The following is a 22,215-nucleotide window of genomic DNA, read 5'->3' as shown; positions in this document are numbered from 1 at the left end:
CTATAAGGAAAGCTGAGCACCAAAGAATTGATGCTTTTCAACTGTGGTGTTGGAGAAGGCTCTTGAGAGTCCAGTAGTCTTCAAGGAGCATGAACCAGTCCATCCGAAAGGAAATCAGTCCTGACATATTTATTGGAAGGACTGATGCTGAAGCTGAAACTCCAATACTTTGGCCACCTGATGCCAAGAGCTGACTCATTTGAAAAGACCTTGATGCTGGGAAAGATTGGAGGTGGGAGGAGAAGGGGATGACAGAGGATGAGATGGTTGGATGGCATCACTGACTCAATGGACATGAGTTTGAGTAAACTCCGGGAGTTGGTGATGGACAAGGAGGCCTGGTGTGCTGCAGTCCATGGGGCCACAAAGAGTCGGACAAGATTGAGCAACTGAACTGAACTGAACTGATTCTTAAAGATCTTATTCAGAAAATCAAAAGACAAGCCACAATCTGGGAGAGAAGTATTTGCAAAACTCATATCTGATGAAGGATTTGGACTCAAAATAGACAAAGACCTCTTGAACAGCCCCATAAAAAACGAATAAAGATCTGAACAGACACCCAGCCAAAAAAAGATATACAGATAGTCAAAAACAAAAACATGCTCAACATCATACACCATTAGGGAATTATAAATTAAAATCATGAGATATCACATCACACATATTACTAGGACTGTAAATTCTAAATATATGACAATATCAATTACTGGAGGCTGAGGAACAGCAGGAATGCCCCCTCACTGCTGGTAGGATGCATGCATAGCCACTTTGTAACACAGTTGGGCAGTTTTCTCCGAAGCTAAACAAACCTCACCTTGGGATCCAACAATCATTATTTCCAGTATTTAAGAAACTGCTTTGAAAAATCCATGCCCAAATGCAAACAAAGATGAACTTAGGTACAGCAGCGCTATTCATAATAGTCAAAAACTTGAAGGCAAGTAGAGTAGGCCACCCCAAAATAAGCCTCTCTGGTGTGAGGATTATTTACATCGGCTTCAAGGGGAAAAAAAGAGGACTCCCAGTAAACTAAGTAGCAATTGCCTTTTGTGAAGGACATTTACAACAGAGAAATCTCTGCATTTAAGGGTTGCCCCTGTTTGCACCAGAAATAGAAGGATAATTAACTCAAGTAACTTATCAATGGAAAGGTCCTATCTTAAATCTACCAACAATCATCCTTCTTTACTGTGTCTTGATGATAACCTTCCATAACTGGCTTCTCTCATTCCCCAAGGTCTTACTTCTGTTTTCAGCTGAAGATGGTATTTAAGGTGATGACTTAGGACATTTCAGGGACTGACTCAGTTTTCTTTGGTAGCTCCCCTGTATACAGTAGGCATTTGTTGTTTTAGTCACTAAGTCATGTTCAACTCTGGGATCCCATGGACTGTAGCCCCCCAGGCTCCTCTGTCTATGGGATTCCTCAGGCAAGAATACTGGAGTGGGTTGCCAACTTCTCCAGGGGATCTTCACAACCCAGAAATCAAACCCATCTCCCCTGTTTTGCAAGCCATCAGGGAAACATAGAGGAGGTATGCTTCTGTTTTTTCTCCTGGTGATTTGTCTTTTATTATGGAAGGGCAGAATGAAAATTGTTTTTCTTCCCATACACATGCAATGGAGTATTACTCATCAGTAGAAAGGAATGAACCACCAACCCTCAAAAGGCATGGTTAAATCTCACGTGCATATTACTCAGTGAAAGAACGCAGTCTGAAGAGACAGCGTGAAGCCTGACCTCATTGATGAGGGATGGGCTGGGTTTGGTGGGTCCTCCTGTTTCCTGGATCTCAGAGGGAGCAGGCTCCAGGGGGCCATGGAGCAGATATGTGCAGTTCTGCTGCAGATAAGAAATTCAAACTGAAATAGAGATGAATATCTTATGATTTCTCCAAAATAGTTACAGAACAATCAACTGGAAACCATATGAAATGAAATGACTGTAAACACAAACTGTAAAACTTACACCAAATTCACTCAGATTCATTAACAGACATGTAAAATGCAAAACAATCAAAATTACTTGTATATATAAGAAAATATACATGACCTTGGCTTTGGTCTGCAGATCATGAGCTTTGAGTTGTAACACAGAAAACACCAATATACAAAAGAAAAAAATATGTGGACTTTATAAAATAAAAGATTTCTCCTCTGAAAGACCTTATTCAGAAAGTCTAAAGACAAGCAACAAACTGGGAGAATAATATTTGCAAACACATATCTAATAAAGGATTTGGACCTAAAATAGACAAAGACCTCTAAAATAGCCCCAGTTTAAATTAAAAAAAAAATGGGTAAGGATCTAAACAGAAACACCTGGCCAAAGGAGATATGCAGATGCTCAATATCATAGAAAAATTATACAAAAGTATCATACTACTAGGGAATAACAATTAAAATCATGAGTAAACACACTGCACCTATTAGCACTGCTGAGCTCCGAATATATGACAGTAGCGATTGCTGGAGTGTGAGGAACAACAAAAGCTCTCCTTCATTGCTGGTGGTGTTGAAGGAAGGGGGACCCCTTCCAGGCCCCGAAATTGGGCTCTTGTCTAACACTCGGAAATGAACTGTCCGAGGACACACACGTGCTGACAAAGAAAGGGATTTTATTGGGAAGGGCGCCCGGGTGGAGAGCAGTAGGGGAAGGGAACCCAGGTTTTATGGTGATGGGATTAGTTTCCAGGTTGTCTTTAGCCAATCATTCTGACTCAGAGTCCTGCCTGGTAGTGCTGAAGGAGGAAAGTAGGCCAAACAGATTCCATCTTGAAAATCAGTCTCCATCATGAAACCACTGTGAAATTTGGACTATATGCCTGGGTGCTCACCCGATGGACACTAAATTATATGCCCAGTATCCATGGAGACGACGTATCAATTGGAAAACTGACCCCCGGATAAAAGGCCTTCAGGACTGTCACCAAGGGAGTGTACTAATTTACCCCAAAGCAAAACAAATTATCTGTACAATATCTATTAATATATGTTACCCTGTTTATCCAACTAAGACTTACTGCATATAAATCACAGCTAGCCTTGATTATATCTCTCCTTTACACTATCCAGACTAGTTTCAAGGAATCTGGGGATGTGGGTTTAGACACGTACACTTATGGTATATAAGGTTGTCACACAAACTGGTCAGGGTCCTTGGCTAAGAGGAGACTCTGTAATAAATTGCACTCCACTATTTGCGTTGTCCTTCTGAGTGAGTTTGCTTCCCGGAGAACATGGCTACAACAGTGCACACCCTGTTCAGCCAAGATGGATGCCAGCGAGGATTCTAGGAGGTGGTTGGACATATGGTGTCTCCTTTTGACCTTTCCCGAACTCTTTCGGTTGGTGGTGGCTTATGAGTTCCATGTTCCTTACCAGGACCTCCAGTCATAAAACAACTCATGCAAATGGTTACCATGGTGCCTGGGCAGGGTGGGCGGTCTCAGTCAGTGTGCTTCCCCTAACAGTGGGATGCCAGTACAGCCACTTTGTAAGACAGCTGGGCATTTTGTTCCAAAGCTAAACAAGTCTCACCTTGGGATGCTCAGTATTTACTCAACTGCTTTGAAAACCTATCTCCAAATTCAAACAAGGAGGAAATTATGCACAGCAGCACTATTAATAATAGCTAAAAACTTGAACAAATAAGGATGTCCTTGAATGCACAAGCAAAGTGGGATACATCCATGTCAAGGCAAACAGAATACGCCGCCCCAAGAAATGCCTTTCTGGCATAAGGAATATTTCAGTCTCATTAAAAAAAAAAACAAACAGGAATCTCAGAAAACTGTATGGAGATGAAGTACATTTACAATAGAAAAATTTCCATATATAAGGGCTATCCCTCTTTGCACCAGAAATGGAAGGATGATTAAACCTCAAGTAGCTCTTTTCAATGATGGAGCCCTGACTTAAATCTGCAAACAATCATACATTTCTTTACTGTGTTTTGCGTGATAACCTCCCCCAAGGACTTTCTCCTATTGTTTTTATCTGAAGATAGTATTTTAAATAATGGCCTTGGACGTTACAGGGAGTACCTCACTTTTTCTGGGTAGCTCTTGTATATACAGGAGGTAGGTGCTTAGTCGCTCAGTCATGTCCGACTCTTTGCGACTCCATGGACTGTAACCCGCCAGTCTCCTCTGTCCAGGGGGGTTCTCCAGGCAAGAATACTGAAGTGAGTTGCTGTGCCCTCCTCCAGGGGATCTTCCCAACCCAGGGATCGAACCCAGGTCTCCCACATTGCAGGTGGATTCTTTACCATCTGAGCTGCCAGGAAAACCCATACAGGAGGTATACAGGTTATTAAACTTCTGTTTTTCTCCTGGTAATCTGTTTTTTCTTTTTTACAAGGGAAGTCTCTACCAAAAATCTGGAAGGGTAAAAGGAAAATTGTTTTTCTTTACAAGCATAAGCAATGCAACACCACTTAGCAATAGAACGGAATGAACCATCAGCTCATACACTGTTAGTGAAAGAATCCAGTGTAAAGAAGCTGCACACACTATTGAACTCAACGAGGCAGCAGTTGTAACCAGGGAGGGTTAATTTTAAATTTACACTGGCTCTGCTTCTATGACTGTAACTCTTTTTTGTTATAATAAATATACATAATGGCCTGCCTCTGGGAGATAATCTGAGCCCCCTATGAAGGACTGTAAGCAAGTGAGACTAACACATCCCCCTGCCTGAGGCTTGCCATTCTAGGAGACATCTGCAAGGATTGAAAAGTCTTCTTGCTGTGTTTCCTCACCTGCCCCCATTTCTGATCCATAAAAGAGCCTGGCTACCAGGCCCTGACAAGATGGATATTTTGAGGCACTAGCCTGCCGTCTTCTCAGTCAGCTGGCTCCCCAATTAAAGTCTCTTCATTGCCTCGACACCTTGTCTCTTGGATTCATTGGCCTGTTGTGCGACGAGCAGAGTGAGCTTGGACTTGGTAACACAGTGAGCAGGGCATGAAGCAGGATCTTAATTCCCTGCCTAGGAACTGACCCCGGCCAGCCTGGATGAAACCCAGGAATCCTAGACACCAGAGCAGCAAGGGCTACAGGCTAGAAGATGTTTTCCCTTGACTCTTTGTCCCAGGGGAAAATGCATTTATCCTGGAGGCAGAGACTGTAAATGCAAGTATAAAATTCATTATCATAGACATAGCGTACCAACAAGTGGTAGAGCACATAGAGAAACCATTTGTTTAGTTGAGACAGAAGCAAGGCACAGACGCGCATCCGGAGAGAAAGTGTGTGGGCAGGCCCCCCCCCCCCCCCCACCGGGGAGGAGCAGCGCAGTAAAGAGACGGTTAAGTCATTCATACAGGTCGGATCTTCCGGTTCTTTGTCTTCCTTCAGCCAGTTATCTGGTTTCTTTTTCAACCTGATCTATGCTGGGACCCTCCCCTTGGTGTGCACACACCCCTCAGCCAAGATGGACCTCAAAGTGAGGGGAGGCGCAAGACTCATTATGGCCTGGCACTGTCCCCAGACTTTCAACCCACAAAGAGCCTTCCTGTGCATGTGGAGTATCTCCTTTGTCCCAAAAGACGGGGAGCAGCAATTCCTGAATCCTTTTCTCACACAGGGTTTTGCCCCTCTTTGTCCTTGCCTTGACTATTACCTTGACTATTGCCATAACTGTTACTTGAACGTGTTTCCAAGAGACAAACCCTGGCTATTTACCCTGTTTCTGTTGTTACTTCCATTTCAGAAGGCAAAAGAGGCTGATTGTAAATGCCTTAACTGGCGTCCAGCTATCTCTTGTCTCAGGAAATGCTAACCGTTGTGAGTATCCAGCTGAAGCCCACTTCTTCATGCCCTGTGAAATGCAAACAGGAGGCCAGTTGCTAGTGTCTAACCTGGAGCCCAGCTATCTCCTACATCACTGTGACCCCATTTATGACATCCTGGATGAGGCAAAGCTACACAGATAATAAGCAGATCATGGGGTGGGGGTTTAAAGGAGTCCATGTGATACTTTCGAATGGATACCTGTCACTATGCATTTGTCTGAGCCTGCAGATGTGTATAGCCCAAGGGGTCGATTATAATCTATTTGATTTTAGTTATTTTGGGTGTAGGAGTGGAACACACAATGGGACACCGCATCTGACTGTAATAGAACTACATAGAAAAACCTCACCGTGCGGGATGAGGCAAAAGGCGCTGACAGCTTTGGAAATGAGCAGAATCTGTAGACTAAAGGCAAAATGGAGCTTTCATAAACAGTGGGCTTGATTTTACAGAGGTCTCTCCAGGGTGTGGCAGCTGAGAATGCTCAAACCTCTGAACTGTCATCTGGAAAGGAGCAGCACACAGAGAAACGGCGGAGGGTGGGCACCGGGTTCCTCACTGTGGGACTGACAGCTACACATAAAGGGAGAGAGGGCCCCTGCCCTGGTGACCCTGGGTCTGGGCTTCCTGGGAGGATGACGTGGGGAGCTGACTGGCCGGGGAAACGCACAGACCTCTGCACTGGGAAGGCCCTGCACACGCAGGAACCTCACGCCCCATGGTTTCCCCATACCCGCTGGAAACACTCAGCCCTCCATGATATGCGAGGTGCAGATTTTAAGACATTCTTGACCCCAGGCAGGTACAGGAGTGTGAGGGTCTTCCTTACCCTTAAACTATCACAGAAGCCAGGCGCTGGAGCCTGGAGCCAGGATGGGGATGCCTGGGCCTCTAACCAGCAGCTGGTTGGAAGGAGGAGCCAGTCCTGAGGGCAAGAGCTCCCTGTCGTCTGTGAGCCTCGGGGCCCTGATGGGGCTCATCGCCAGTGAGGACACGGGCAGGGCCGGCAGTGGTTCTGTTTTCCCAGGGACCCTTTGATGAAAAGGCTTCCCGGGTGGCTCAGTGGTAAAGAACCCACCCGCCAATGCAGGAGACACAGGAGAAGGGGATTCGATCCCTGGGTTGGGAAGATTCTCTGGAGGAGGAAATGGCAGTCCACTCCAGCATTCTTGCCTGAAAAATTCCAAGGGCAGAGGAGCCTGGCAGGCTACAGTCCCCAGGGTCAGACATGACTGAGCATGGTCACATGCCCTTTGATGAAACCATGCAACACTGGGCTCAGAAGTCTCCTGACAGGGTTTCAGACTGACATGGGGGTTTTATAGGAACAGAGAAAGAAGCTGAGCTCCTGACAGGCAGCCCTTTCTGGCTGTGAGTTGATTCCACCAGGACTGCACCACAGTCACCCGCGTGGAGTCTGCTATGACCCACATGCGCCTGCCCGGCCTCTCCTCTTCCTGCAACGATTCCAGTGATATTTCCAGCCTGGACCCTCTCCCAGACCAGGTGCATCTGTCCAGCCACCGCATCCCCGTCTCACCTTGAGGGCCAAGAGGCCTCACAGAGGACTGTGACCCTGCTGCACCCACACCCAGGAGGCAGCCTGACCTCCCCTGGTTGCTGAGCCCAGACGCCCAGGGCCTCCCAGTCTTCCACTTCCTTGTGCCCCAGCGACTGCCAGTTCCCCCTCCAGAGCCTATGGCCAGTCCCCACACTGATTTCCCTCTAGGGCCATAACCTTGGCTCAAGCCTGATCCCTCCATCAGGCCCTAACAAAGCTCCCTGCCCCCACGGTGAATCTTACACCCCATCTCAACATGGTCTTTCTAAAGCATAAACTATGGAACCACATGCTGGGGTCATAGGGCAATATTTCCAGAATTAGCTAAGCTCCATGGCAACCACTGTCATGGGCCATTCTATTTGTCATTCGTCATTCTGGCCCTTGGACTTCCCTGGTGGCTCAGAAGGTAAACTGTCTGCTTACAATGTAGGAGACCCAGGTTCAATCCCTGGGTCAGGAAGATCTTCTGGAGAAGGAAATGGCAACCCACTCCAGTTTTCTCGCCTGGAAAATCCCATGGACAGAGGAGCCTGGTAGGCTACAGTCTATGGGGTCGCGAAGAGTCAGACACGACTGAGCGACTTCACTTCACTTTTCACTTCACATTCTGTCCCTAAATAGCAAGTTCCAACCTCCATATTAGGCAAGGTGGACAATCAAAAGACCCCCAACCAATGAGAACACCATCCCATTTCATAGGAACTTTCTTTGTCCTGAGACTATAAAAATTAGCTCAAGCCCATGAAAGAGATCAGCTCTTCCTGGTCGGTCAGGAAGTCTGCCCGCTGTCTCATCAGTGGCCCTCCCTACCTCAGTCCTCTGTTCTCAGCAAATTCTCTCTAAAAGACTGTCTGCTCTGCCTGTGTTTCTCTCTGTCTCTCTCCCTGCCCTGTAAGGACACAGTGTTGCACATCTTATCCTTTGCTTATACTCACAACACTCCCTTTCCCTTGTAGTTACATATCAGAAAGGCCATAGAGTCACTTAACTGCTAGACTCAATTACTGGGCTATTGACACCAGCCCAGGACTGTTTTTGACAAGATCCTAACACCTCTGTTCCCCATCTCTAAGTCCTGACTGCAAGCCCTCGTCTTATATAAGCCCCTGGACTCCTCATGGGAGGGGGTGCAGTTCTCAAAGCATGACCCTACAGGGTTTCCCTCTTCATTGGCTGGAAATTTCTTTTAGGAAGTTCTATGTTCTGTAACTTCAGAGTTAAATTTTTATGCCTTCAAAGATTGTATAAGGTATTCAGCACAGACCTTTTTCAATTTATAAATCGAGCCAAAGCAAAATTCCTATTTTTAAATAAGAGGTTCTGGGATCACCAGAGTAGGGTAAAGCTGAGGAAGTCAGGCCCTTTTTGCCTCAGTTTCGTTCAGTTCAGTCACTCAGTCATGTCCGACTCTGCAACCCCATGGACTGCAGCACATCAGGCCTCCCTGTCTATCACCAACACCTGGAGCTAACTCAAACTCAAGTCCATTGAGTCGGTGATGCCATCCAACCATCTCATCCTCTGTCATCCCCTTCTCCTCCTGCCTTCAATCCTTCCCAGCATCAGGGTCTTTCTCAGTGAGTCAGGATTCGCATCAGGTGGCCAAAGTATTGGAGCTTCAACTTCAGCATCAGTCCTTCCAATGAATATTCAGAGCTGATTTCCTTTAGGATGGACTGGTTGGATCTCCTTCCAGTCCAAGAGACTCTGAAGAGTCTTCTCCAACACCACAGTTCAAAAGCATCAATTCCACAGCGCTCAGTTTTTTTAAGGTCCAACTCTCATGTCCATACATGACTACTGGAAAAACCATAGCTCTGACTAGACAGACCTTTGTCAGCAAAGTATGTCTCTTCTTTTTAATGTGCTGTCTAGGTTGGTCATAGCTTTTCTTCCAAGGAGGAAGCGTCTTTTAATTTCATGGCTGCAGTCACCAACTGCAGTGATTTTGGAGCTCAAGGGAAAAAAAAAAAAAACACTCTCACTGCTTCCACTGATTCCGCATCTATTTGCCATGAAGTGATGGGACTGAATGCCAAGATCTTCGTTTTTTCAATGTTGAATTTTAAGCTAGCTTTTTCACTCCTCTTTCACTTTCATCAAGACGCTATTTAGTTCTTCGCTTTCTGCCATAAGGGTGCTGTCATCTGTGTAACTGGGGTTATTCAGGCAGCCTCTCCCTCTCGGTGCTGGGAAACCCAGTTCCAGCCTCCTGCCTGAGAATGCAGCCTTCTAACTCCTGAGAACCCCCAGCAGTGCACTGTGGACCCTGAAGGGACTCGTCTAGAAGGGCTGTTTGTGAGATGCTGTAGGGGGAAAGGGGTGAGACTCAGGCCAATCTTCTTTGCTCAGGCACATCCCACTCATTTATTACACAGCCAGGAAGCCAGCTGGCCCTAAGGCTCCGCTTGCCCCCAGGATCCAAAGGTGGGCATGGGAAAGTGCTACCACCTTGTGGCCATTTTCTGTAACTACAACATGACAACAGGAACCTCAGCTCAATCCACAAGGCCTGGGCTTCCCTTCCAGCCAGCTGCCCCCACGGAATGGCAGCTGATGTTTAGAAAGCCAACTGCCAAAGGAAAATCGCCCTGACACCCTTAAAGGAGAAGAAAGAAAGAAAAAACCAGAAAGCACAGACGCACTCAACCTCCCCCACCAAACAAGGCGCTCATCATCCCTGATTAACGCAGGAATGCCAATGGAAAGGACAATGGGAAGTCACATTGCAACACTCACAAATGCCAACATGGCAAGGCTATAGGCAATCAACATGGCAGAGAGTCTGGAGGAAGAAGAACCACCCTGGACTGTGGCTGGGAGCACCCATTGACAGCAGCCGCTAGAAGGGAGACAGCAGACTCTGAACGCCTGAAAGAAACACTCTCAAGTCAGGCCTTATGTCATTCCCACACCTTGGCCTGTATCCTGAGAGCTCCATCGATCAAAAGGCACATGCACCCCAACAGACCGCCACCACTGCTTCCTTCAGGAGCCTAGATGTGCAACCTGCAAAATCCCCAACGAGAGACTGAAGCTTAAAGAAAACGTTGTACACAGTTCCTGTAGACGGTTTCTCACTCACAGAAAAAAAAAGATATGGAAAGTAGGGAACTCCAACCCTGGGAGACACGGATGGATGGCCCATGAAGGATCAGAGGCCAAGAGTAGTCAGGCAGGCAGAGGAAGAACTGGGTATATGAGGTGTAGTCTAGGCCAAGTGAGGACAGAGAGAGAAGGCGACAAACTGACATCCCAGGAAGAGATGCTGAGAATTTGAAGTCAAAAAAAGGGTTTTGGAAAGAAAGAAAGAGCACGGCCTGGAACAAATTAGCAAGTAAGTACCCAAAGCGAAAGCAGATCTGTACCTGTAATGAATCACCCACGTGGGCTGTACCCTTTCCTCCTCCCTTCCAACCACACAGACATACAACTCTGTAGCTCTAAGAGATGATCCATACCAGTTATCTGTTATCTTCCTGCTTTCCATTGGCAAAAAAAAAAGAAAGAGTACCTGAAGTATAAAAGGCATGAAGACCTGATGCTCACCACTAAGCTCGACCTCCTAAGGCAGATAGTCTCCCCAACACCATAGAGAAAACCCATAGATGATTTCATACCTGAATCAGGCGACTGTGCAGTGACAACCGTCACAGCAAGTCAATTGGACTATGCTGCGGGTAGTATTGGTAAGATGTTAAAGAAAGGGGAAGGAAAGCAGTGTCTACTGTATGACGTTGGACCTCCCTAAGTTGGGACGCTACCGCATCCCTGGAGGCCGAGAAGGCTTGAGTCCCACTGCTAAACTGGGGTGGGGTCAAAACAGTCTGGCAGTGAACAATTTTTAAAGGTTTAGTGTGTGCTGTGTCAGGCTGGGACAAAATTACATTGTGGGATCGAGGCCGCTAGAAATTTCAAGGCAAAATTTAGCCAGTCTTCACCTCTGCTGGTCCTGGGGATCTTAGCTCAAGCCTCCTTCCTGACAACGCTGCCTCCTGGCATAGAAGCACCCTCAGTAGTGTACTGTGGACCCTAAAATGATGAGTCTGGATTGGGTGTTTGTGTGATGCTTTATGGGGAAATAGTAGCGAGACTCAAGGCCTTTTCTGTTTATTCAGGTAGAATCCAGATAGATAGTTCAGGTAGAATCCAAAACACAGAAAACTAATTAAACTGATCACAACAACCACAGCCTTGTCTAACTCAAAGAAATTATGAGCCATGCCATGTAGGGCCACCCGAGACAGACAGGTCATGGTGGAGAGTTCTGACAAAATGTAGTCCACTGGACAAGGGAATGGTAAACCACTTCAGTATTCTTGCCTTGAGAATCCCATGAATGGTACAAAAAGGCAAAAAGATAGGACACTGAAACATAAACTCCCCAGGTCAGTAGGTGCCCAACATGCTGCTGGAGAAGAGGAGAGAAATAGCTCCAGGAAGAATGAAGAGATGGAGCCAAAGTGAAAACAATGCCCAGTTGTGGATGTGACTGGTGATGGAAGTAAAGTCCCATACTATAAAGAGCAATACTGAATAGGAACCTGGAATGTTAGGTCCATGAATCAAGGTAAATTAGAAGTGGTCAAACAGGGGATGGCAAGAGTGAACATCAACATTTTAGGAATCAGTGAACTAAAATGGACTCTAATGGGTGAATTTCACTCAGATGACCATTATATCTACTACTGTGGGCAAGAACCCCTTAGAAGAAATGAAGTAGCCCTCATAGTCAATGGAAGAGTTGGAAATGCAGTACTTGGGTGCAGTCTCAAAAATGACAGAATGATTTCTGTTCGTTTCCAAGACAAACCATTCAATATCACAGTTCCATGTCTAGGCCCCAACCAATAATGCTGAAGAAGCTGAAATTGAATTATTCTATGAAGACCTACAAGATGTTCTAGAATTCACACCCAAAAAAGATGTCCTTTTCATCATACGGGACTGGAATGCAAAAGTAGGAAGTCAAGAGATACCCGGAGAAACAGGCAAAATTGACCTGGGAGTACAAAATGAAACAGGGCAAAGGCTAACAGAGTTTTGCCAAGAGAACGCACTGGTCATAGCAAACACCCTCTTCCAACAACACAAGAGAAGACTCTACACATGGACATCACCAGATGGTCAATACCGAAATCAGATTGATTATATTCTTTGAGCCGAAGGTGGAGAAGCTCTATACAGTCAGCAAAAAACAAGACCGGGAGCTGACTGTGGCTCTGATCATGAACTCCTTATTGCCAAATTCAGACTTAAATGGAAGAAAGTAAGGAAAACCATTAGACCATTCAGGTATAACCTAAATCAAATCCCTTACGATTCCACAGTGGAAGTGAGAAATAGATTCAAGGGATTAGATCTGATAGACAGAGTGTCTGAAAAACTATGGATGGAGATTTGTGACGTTGTACAGGAGACAGGGATCAAGACCTTCCCCAAGAAAAAGAAATGCAAAAAGGCAAAATGGTTGTCTGAGGAGGCCTTACAAATAGCTGTGAAAAGAAGAAAAGCGAAAGGAAAAAGAGAAAAGGAAAGATATACCCATTTGAATGCAGAGTTCCAAAGAAGAGCAAGGAGAGATAAGAAAGCCTTCCTCAGGGATCAATGCAAAGAAATAGAAGAAAACAATAGAATGGGAAAGACTAGAGATCTCTTCAAGAAAATTAGAGATACCAAGGGAATATGTCATGCAAAGATGGGCTCAATAAAGGACCAAAACGGTATGGACCTCAGAGAAGCAGAAGATATTAAGAAGAGGTGGCAAGAACACACAGAAGAACTATACAAAAAAGATCTTCATGACCCAGATAACCACAATGGTGTGGTCACTCACCTAGAGCCAGACATTCTGGAATGTGAAGTCAACTGGGCCTTAGGAAGCATTGCTACAAAAAGCTAGTGGAGGTGATAGAATTCCAGTTGAGCTATTTCAAATCCTAAAAGATGATGCTTTGAAACTGCTGCACTCTATATGCCAGCAAATTTGGAAAACGCTGCAGTGGCCACAAGACTGGAAAAGGTCAATTTTCATTCCAATCCCAAATAAGGGCAATGCCAAAGAATGCTCAAACTACCACACAATTGCACTCATCTCACATGCTATCAAAGTAATGCTCAAAATTCTCCAAGCCAGGCTTCAACACTACATGAACTTTCAGATGTTCAAGCTGGATTTAGAAAGGCAGAGGAACCAGAGATGAAAGTGCCAACATCCATTGGATCATAGAAAAATCAAGAGAATTTCAGAAAAACATCTCCTTTATTGATTACGCCAAAGCCTTTGACTGTACAGATCACACCAAAATGTGGAAAATTCTTCAAGAGATGGGAATCCCAGACCATCTGAACAGTCTCCTGAGAAATCTGTATGCAGGTCAAGAAGCAACAGTTAGAACCAGACATGGAACAATGGACTGGCTTCAAATGGGGAAAGGAGTACATCAAGGCTGTACATTATCAACCTGCTTATTTAACTATATGCAGAGTACATCGTGTGAAATGCTGGGCTGGATGAAGCACAAGCTGGAATCAACATTGTCAGGAGAAATATCAATAACCTCAGATATACAGATGACACCACCCTTTTGGCAGACAGTGAGGAGGAACTAAAGAGCCTCCTGATGAAAGTGAAAGAGGAGAGTGAAAAAGCTGTCTTAAAACTCAACATTCAATTAACAAAGATGATGGCATCTGGTCCCATCACTTCATGGCAAATAGATGAGCAAACAATGGAAAACTAACAGATTTTATTTGGGGGGGCTCCAAAAATCACTGCAGATGGTGACTGCAGCCATGAAATTATAAGATGCTTGATCCTTGAAAGAAAAGTTACGAGCAACCTAGACAGTGTATTAAAAAGCAGAGACAATATTTTGCCGACAAAGGTCCATCTAGTCAAAGCTATAGTTTTTCCAGTAGTCATGTATGGATGTGAGAGTTGGACCATAAAGAAAGCTGAATGCCAAAGAACTGATGCTTTTGAACTGTGCTGTTGGAGAAGACTCTTGAGAGTCCTTTGGAATGCAAGGAGACCAAACAAATCAATGCTAAAGGAAATCAGTCCTCAATATTCTTTAGAAGGACTGATGCTGAAGCTGAAACTCCAATCCTTTGGTAACATGATTCAAAGAACTGACTCATTGGGAAAGACCCTGATGCTGGGAGAGATTGAAGGCAGGAGGAGAAGGGGACGACAGAGGGTGAGATGGTTGGATGGCATCACCAACTCAATGGACATGAGTTTGAGCAAGCTCTGGGCATTGGTGATGGACAAGGAAACCTGGCATGCTGCAGTCCATGGAGTCACAAAGATTCGGACACGACTGAGCAACTGAATAACAAGATGTGCTGCATGTATACGGTAGACTATTTCTCACTCATATAAAACTGCTGCTGAAGTTAGGGAATTATGACACTGGTAGTCACAGGGATGGCGTTTGAAGGATCATACACTAAGGCAGAGGTAGAACATGGTGTATGAGGTATTGTCCAGGTAAACTAAAAAATAGATGTGCAAGTCAACAAATTTCCAATTCTAAAAGAGACTCTGAGAATTCAAATCAAACAAATGGTTCCAGAAAAAAATTAAAGTGAAGGGATGGGATGCATTACGAGGTCCATACCTAAATTGACAAGAAATCAATATATGTAACAAGTAATCCACAAGGAAAATCCTCTGCCTGCCTTCCTTCATTCCTTCCTTCAACATATGCACAGAAATCTTTGTCTCTAAGAGATAATTCATAAAATTTATCCCCTATCTTCCTGTTTATATTCACAGAAAAGTGTATCTGATATAAATAACTCACATGGACCTGATACTCACCACTCTGCTCTACCTTCTAAGGCATAAAGTTGGGGGCAAAAAAGTAGAGATTTCATAGAAAACTTGCATTCCAGTCCCTATGATGAAAAGGACATCTTTTTTTGGTGTTAGTTCTGGGAGGTCTTGTAGGTCTTCATAGACTCGGTATTTCAGCTTCTTCAGTATTAGAGGTTGGGGCATAGACTTGGACTACTTTGATATTGAATGAATTGCCTTGGAAATGAACAGAGATCATTCTGTTGTTTTTGAGACTGTAGCCAAGTACTGCATTTCACATTCTTTTGTTGACTATCAGGGCTACTCCATTTCTTCTAAGGGATTCTTGCCCACAGTAGTGGATACAATGGTCATCTGAATTAAATTCACTCATTCCTATCCATCTTAGTTCACTTATTCTTCAAATGTTAATGTTCACTCTTGCCATCTCCTTCTTGACCACATAAAATTTACCTGGATTCATAGACCTAACATTCCAGGTTCCTATGCAATATTGCTCTTTACAGCATCGGCCTTTACTTCCACCCCCAGACACACCCACAACTGCTTCCGTTTTGACTTAGCCTTTTCATTCCTTCTGGATTTATTTCTTCACTCTTCTCCAGTAGCATATTGGGCACCTACCAACCAGGGGAGTTTATTTTTCAGTGTGATATCTTTTTGTCTTTTAATACTGTGCAGCTGAATATTAAATGCCAGCTGAATTGCTAGGCAGTTAATATTCGGGAAGATCCAGGTTTTTGTAATTGTTCAGTTGCTAAGTCATGTCTGACTCTTTGTGACCCCATGGACTGCAGCACACTAGGCTTCCCTGTCCCTCACTGTCTCTGGGAGTTTTCTCAAACTCATGTCTGTCGAGTGGGTAAAGCCATCCAACCATCTCATCCTCTGCTGCCCCTTCTCTTCCCATCCTCAATCTTTTCTAGCATCAGGGTCTTTTCCAATGAGTCGACTCTTCACCTCAGGTGGCCAAAAGATTGGAGCTTCGGCTTCAGTCCTTCCACTTCCAATGAATATTCAGGGTTGATTCCACAAGAACTTTCTCTCCAACACATACAAATTATTAGTACACCTCAGCTAAAGAAAAAAAAACTCAACAAAAATATCAGCCAAAGGTCTAAATGCATGTTTCTCTAAAGAAGTCATAGAGACGGTCATAAAGCACATGAAAAGATGCTCAGCATCACTAGGTCTTTGAGAAAGGCAAATCAAATGTACAGTGAGGCATCACCTCACATTGGTCAGAATGGCCACATCAAAAACCTACAACAATAAATTTTGTAGAGGGTGTGGAGAGAAAGAAACCCTCCAACACTGTTGGTGGGAATGTAAATTGGTACACCAATCAGGGAGAACGTTATGGCGGTTCTTTTAAAAACTAAACATAGAAGTACCTGGTGACCCAGAAATCCAACACCTAGAAGGAGATCAAGGGAAAAAAGCAACATTTTAAAAGACACTGCACTCCACAGATCACGCCAGTGCTGGGTCAACAGTCAAGACAGTGGAGCGACTTCAGTGAGCAAGGACAGACAGATGGACACAGAGATGAGGTACATATACACCGGGTACAACAGTCAAGACAGGGGAGCGACTTCAGTGAGCAAGGACAGACAGACGGACACAGAGAATGAGGTACATACACACTTGGTACAACAGTCAGGACAGGGGAGCGACTTTAGCAAGCAAGGGCAGACAGACGGACACAAAGAATGAGGTACATATACACCGAGTACAACAGTCAAGACAGGGGAGTGACTTCAGTGAGCAAGGACAGACAGACAGACACAGAGAATGAGGTACATATACACCGGGTACAACAGTCAAGACAGGGGAGCAACTTCAGTGAGCAAGGACAGACAGACAGACACAGAGAATGAGGCACTTATACACTGTGTACAACAGACAAGACAGGGGAGAGACTTCAGTGAGCAAGGACAGACAGACGGACACAAAGAGTGAGGTACATACACACTGGGTACAACAGACAAGACAGGGGAGCAACTTCAATGAGCAAGGACAGACAGACGGATACAGAGAACGAGGTACATACACAGTCAAGATGGGAGCAACTTCAGTGAGCAAGGACAGACAGATGGACACAGAGAATGAGGCACACCCACAGCCAAGACAGGGGCAACTTAAGTGAGCAAGGACAGACAGATGGACACAGAAAATGAGGTACATATACACTGGATACAACAGACAAGACAGGGGGGCGAATTCAGTGAGCAAGGACAGACAGACAGACACAGAGAATGAGGTACATACACAGCCAAGACAAGGGAGTAAATTCTGTGAACAAGGACAGACAGATGGATCCAGAAAATGAGGTACATACACAGTCAAGACAGGAGAGCGACTTCAGTGAGCAAGGACAGACAGACGGACACAGAGAAACAGCCAAGACATGGGAGCAACTTAAGTTTATATGTGTATATGAGGCACATATACACAATGCAATATTGCTCAGACATAAAGAAGAATGAAATAACGCCATTTCCAGTTACAGGGAAGAAACTAGAGGAGATCAAACTAAGTGAAATAACTGAGAAAGGGAAAGACAGATGATAGAGTATCACTTCTGTGGAATCTGAAAATGGATACAAATGAATGTCATTACAAAAGGCAAACAGATTCACAGACTCAGAAACTTATGGAAAGGTGGCCAAATGGAAAGGTGGCAGGGGGTGGGGGAGTAATTAGCTGGTACGGATCAAAATTTACATGTCAAAACTGGTGCAGTTGTTGTTCTCTAGTTGCTCAGTCGTGTCTGACTCTTCGCAACCCCACGGACTGTAGCCGGCCAGGCTCCTTTGTCCATGGGAGTCTCTAGGCAAGAATACTAGAGTGGTTTGCCATTTCCTTCTCCAGGGGATCTTCCCAACCCAGGGATTGAGCCCAGTTCTCCTGAAAGTCTCCTACACTGCAGGTGGATTCTTTTACCACTGAGTGAGCAGGGAAGCCAGAAAACAGGTGCTGAAGGGCTCTAAATAGTCACAAGTTTGACAGGGCTTTAAATGACATCTGCCCTCAAGAAATGTCCCGGGTATTTCATCAGAAAAGAATTCTAAACAGCGCCTAGATTCAAGAAGCCATTTTCAAGAGGTAAATTGTACTCACAAAGTACAAAATAACAAAAGCACATGGAAAGATACTCCACACCAATAATTAATTATTAAATCAATGCCAATCAAAACTACCATAAGGTATCACCTCACGCTGGTCACAATGGCCATCATCAAAATGATCTACAAAGAATAAAGATAAAATAAATAAATAAAATAAAAGATTTGCTAAGAATATACAGAAAATGAAATCCTCCTACAATCTTTTTGAGTATGTAAATGGTGAAGCCACTATGGAAAACAGCATGGAGCCTCCACAAAACACAAGACATAGAGGTATCATATGACCCTGCAATCCCACTCATGGGCATAGGTCCAGAGAAAGTGAAGGGAAATTAGCTCCGTCGTGTCTGACCTTTTGCAACCCCATGGACTATACAGTCCATGGAATTCACTAGGCCAGAACACTGGAGTGGGTAGCCTTTCCCTTCTCCAGGGGGTCTTCCCAACCCAGGGATCAAACCCAAATCTCCCTCACTGCAGGCGGATTCTTTACCAGCTGAGCCACAAGGGAAGCGCAGGTCCACAGAAAATCACCATCCAAAATGACACATGCCCCTTGATTTTCAGGGCAGCATTATTTCAATAAGCAAGACATGGAATCCACCAAAAGGTCCACTGACAGAATAATGAAGACTAGAGGGTACATCTATACACTGGAATACTACTCAACCATAAAATAGAATGAAATAAGGATGCTGTCAGCAGCATGGATGGACTAAGAAATTATCACAGTAAGTGAGGGAACTCAGAGAGAAAGATAAATATCATGAGATATCGCTTACAGGTGCAATCTATAAATTCATACCAATGACTTAATGTACAAAACAGACTTCACAGCCTGAGAAAATCAAACTATGATTATCAAAAGAAAGTTAGAAAGAAAGGATAATTAAGAGTTTAGGATTAACTATACACACTAATATCTAACAAATTAATAATCAAATAGGACCTAGTGAATAGAACAGGGAACTCTATTGAACAGACTGTAATAATCTATACGAGGTAAAAAATGGAAAAAGAATAGATACACTTCTATGTAAAATCAAATTAAGTTTCTGTACCGCTAAAACTAACAAAACAATGAAAATCAACTTGACTCCAATAGAAAATAAAAATTAAATTACCTGAAATCCATCTAGGGGACCCCAGACAGTGGTGACCCTATAGATTAGATATGTGACATGCTATGACATTAATATGACACCACCAAAGGTTTTCACTCAGCAGAACACAGAGCAGCAACCCATTCGAAGGTGCCTGACCTCATGTGAATGTCCCAAGATAAAGAGATGAAAAAGGACCACAGGTTAATCAGGGCAACACCCTCAATTCAGATGTTGGGAATCTCCGAGGGGCAAGAGCAGACACAGGGTCTCCGAGTAGGGGATCCGGACCCACGTGGATGGGGTGAGACCCACACAATCCCCGGACCCTGCATCTGGGGTCGCGTGACTCTTGGTTAGGACACCAGGTCTCTGCTGGCTGGGCCCCTAAGGCGGAAACGAGTGGGTTCTTGGAACCTACTAGGATGGTAGAAAGAAGCGTAGGGTCTCCTCTCCCCACACTTGTCCCAGGGAATTCCTCCCCTCCTGCCCTTGGGTTCTGTCTGATACTGTTTCTACAGCTGTCACGATAATGTTGAACACACTACCTTGGTTCCAGCAGGCTCGGTCCCTCATTTTCCCACTGGGGTGTTGAGAAAACACACCAGGCGCGGGGCTAGGAGACGAGGGGCAGGTCTGGTCTCTGCTGAGCAAGGACGGCCAACCGGAAGGCGATCACTGGAGCAACCTCACCTGCTGCCCGTTGGTTTTCTGCCTCATCCCAGTACCCTGGAATCAATTTACCAGGTGACCCTGCCTTCCTACTCAAACTGAATGTGCTGGAAAATGGGACTAATTACCACGTAGCCCACCTGAGGTGTCTCTGTGAGCCCCAGAGCAGGTGAACCTGGCAGGAGGAAAGACTAAGAGCCCTACTGCAGCCCTGACCCCTGCGAGGGCCACGGAACCCCACTCAGAGGAGGGCACGTTACCCAGAGGAGCCCACCTCAGCTCCAGACCCCAGGCCTCTGAGCACTGACATTCAGACACAGGCACGGAGTTTTCCAGGACAGAGGACAGGCCCAGTCTGCACCCAGCTCTCCACATCCTAGTGCACACAGAACATGGTCAGTGTCAATATTCTCACACTATTTCAATAGGCAAGACATGGACTCATTGTAGAAAGCACGCAGTCTTATCTAAACATAATCAGTGAAGACGGGATTGACAAGTCAAAGTGTTCATCATTCAGACATATCTGACTGTTTGTGACCACATGGACTGTAGCTCTCCAGCCTCCTCTGTCCATGGGACTCTCCAGGCTAGAATACTGGAGTCTGTTACCATTCCCTTCTCCAGGGGATCTTCCCGATCCAGAGATGAAACCCAGGTCTCCTGCACTGCATGCAGATTCTTTACCATATCAGCCACCAGGGAAGCCCCTAGAAAAGACTTGCTGCTGACTTAGCGAGGTCTAAATCTACCATGTAGACAGAACGTGGTCAGGTTTAAACTAGCATAAGGTTGCTCTCCCTGGAGGCACAGGTCACACACATGCAGGGTCTCTCATCATTGGACAGGGGCCTCACCCTCATGTGGGAACTAGCAACTAAGTTTCTTAAAGAAAAAATCATCACTGGGCTCCGCATGTCACCCACATCAGGAGACTGGAAGAATCTTTGTCATTAAACACTTCAACAGGAAAACCAAACCGTTACCAGTGTCTTTGGGCACATGGTGGTCAGGATCCAGGGGAGATCCAGGGGAGATCCAGGGGGTTCTTAGAGTTGAGCCCAGGGTCCTGTACAGAGAGACAGAAAGTGCCCTGATTTCATCATCCAAGGCTTCCAGGAGGAAGCAGCCACACTGGAAGCCTTCTAGAAAAGGATATTCTTTATCAGAATAAAAATTGTTGAAATTGAAAGCATATTAGTTAGTACTTGCCAACCTAAAATATTCTTGAAAGCCTGGCCCCCAGATCCTTGCAGTTCCCACTGGTTCCTTTGTGTTCAGATTGTCAGGGTAGAAACAATCCATCCTTTCAAATTAGTTTCTTCAAATTCTGTTATTTGCTATTATATGAAGGAAAGGTCACACTTGAAAAAATACATAGGAAAATTCCTGCAAAAAGATTGAGTCAAGGACCCCATAAGCTGCATGAACTCTGCCTTCTAACAATTTCAGTTTCAAAGACCGAGGGCAGAAGAAGAGGGGACGACAGAGGACGAGATGGTTGGATGGCATCACCGACCTAATGGACATGAATTTGAGCAAGCTCTGGGAGATGGTGAAAGACAGGGAAGCCCAGTGTGCTGAAATCTATGGAGTCACAAAGAGTTAGACACGACTGAGTGATGGAACAGCAACAAGCTTCAATTTTCTGCCTGGAGAAATCTGATAAAATAGGCATCCTGATTTTTTCAATTCTCTGTTCAAACTCTGCTAAAATGAAATTGATATTCATATAAACATGTAAGAATTTCTGAGTTTTGAGATGTCACACCAAGGTAAGAGGTGCTGGTGAAAATAGAATGCTACTGGTAGGCAAAACATTCTTAAAGTTTTGTTTCAAATTGGATTTAAATACAACACTACATGGTTATATGAAGTATGAACTAAGAGTCTAAATATAGCAGGCAATATGTAAAAGCAAATTTGATATCCCATGTGTGAGAGTAAAAGCTACTGGTTTTTGCAGTAGTCATGTATGAATATTAGAGTAGGACCACAAAGAAGGCAGAGCATCAAAGAACTGATGCTTTCGAACTGTGGTGCTGGAGAAGACTCTTGAGAATCTCTTGGACTGCAAGGATATCAAACCAGTCAATCCTAAAGGAAATCAGTCCTGAAT

At 44.8% G+C, this 22,215-nt stretch overlaps 1 long non-coding RNA gene across 1 annotated transcript; it reads right to left on the bottom strand.

Annotated features, from left to right (window-relative positions):
- Nucleotides 1-6,207: 6,207 nt before the first annotated feature.
- Nucleotides 6,208-7,637, bottom strand: LOC145521348 (uncharacterized). Its single transcript, XR_014065331.1, has 2 exons — nt 6,631-7,637; nt 6,208-6,305 (listed from the first exon to the last, which is right to left on the bottom strand). It is a non-coding gene; the product is annotated as an uncharacterized LOC145521348 (long non-coding RNA).
- Nucleotides 7,638-22,215: the final 14,578 nt, after the last annotated feature.

This window comes from Giraffa tippelskirchi, chromosome 9 (assembly GCF_054371585.1).
Source record: "Giraffa tippelskirchi isolate mGirTip1 chromosome 9, T2T-mGirTip1v1.2.pri, whole genome shotgun sequence".
NCBI lineage: Eukaryota > Metazoa > Chordata > Mammalia > Artiodactyla > Giraffidae > Giraffa > Giraffa tippelskirchi.
This window is presented reverse-complemented; position numbering and strand designations above follow the sequence as displayed.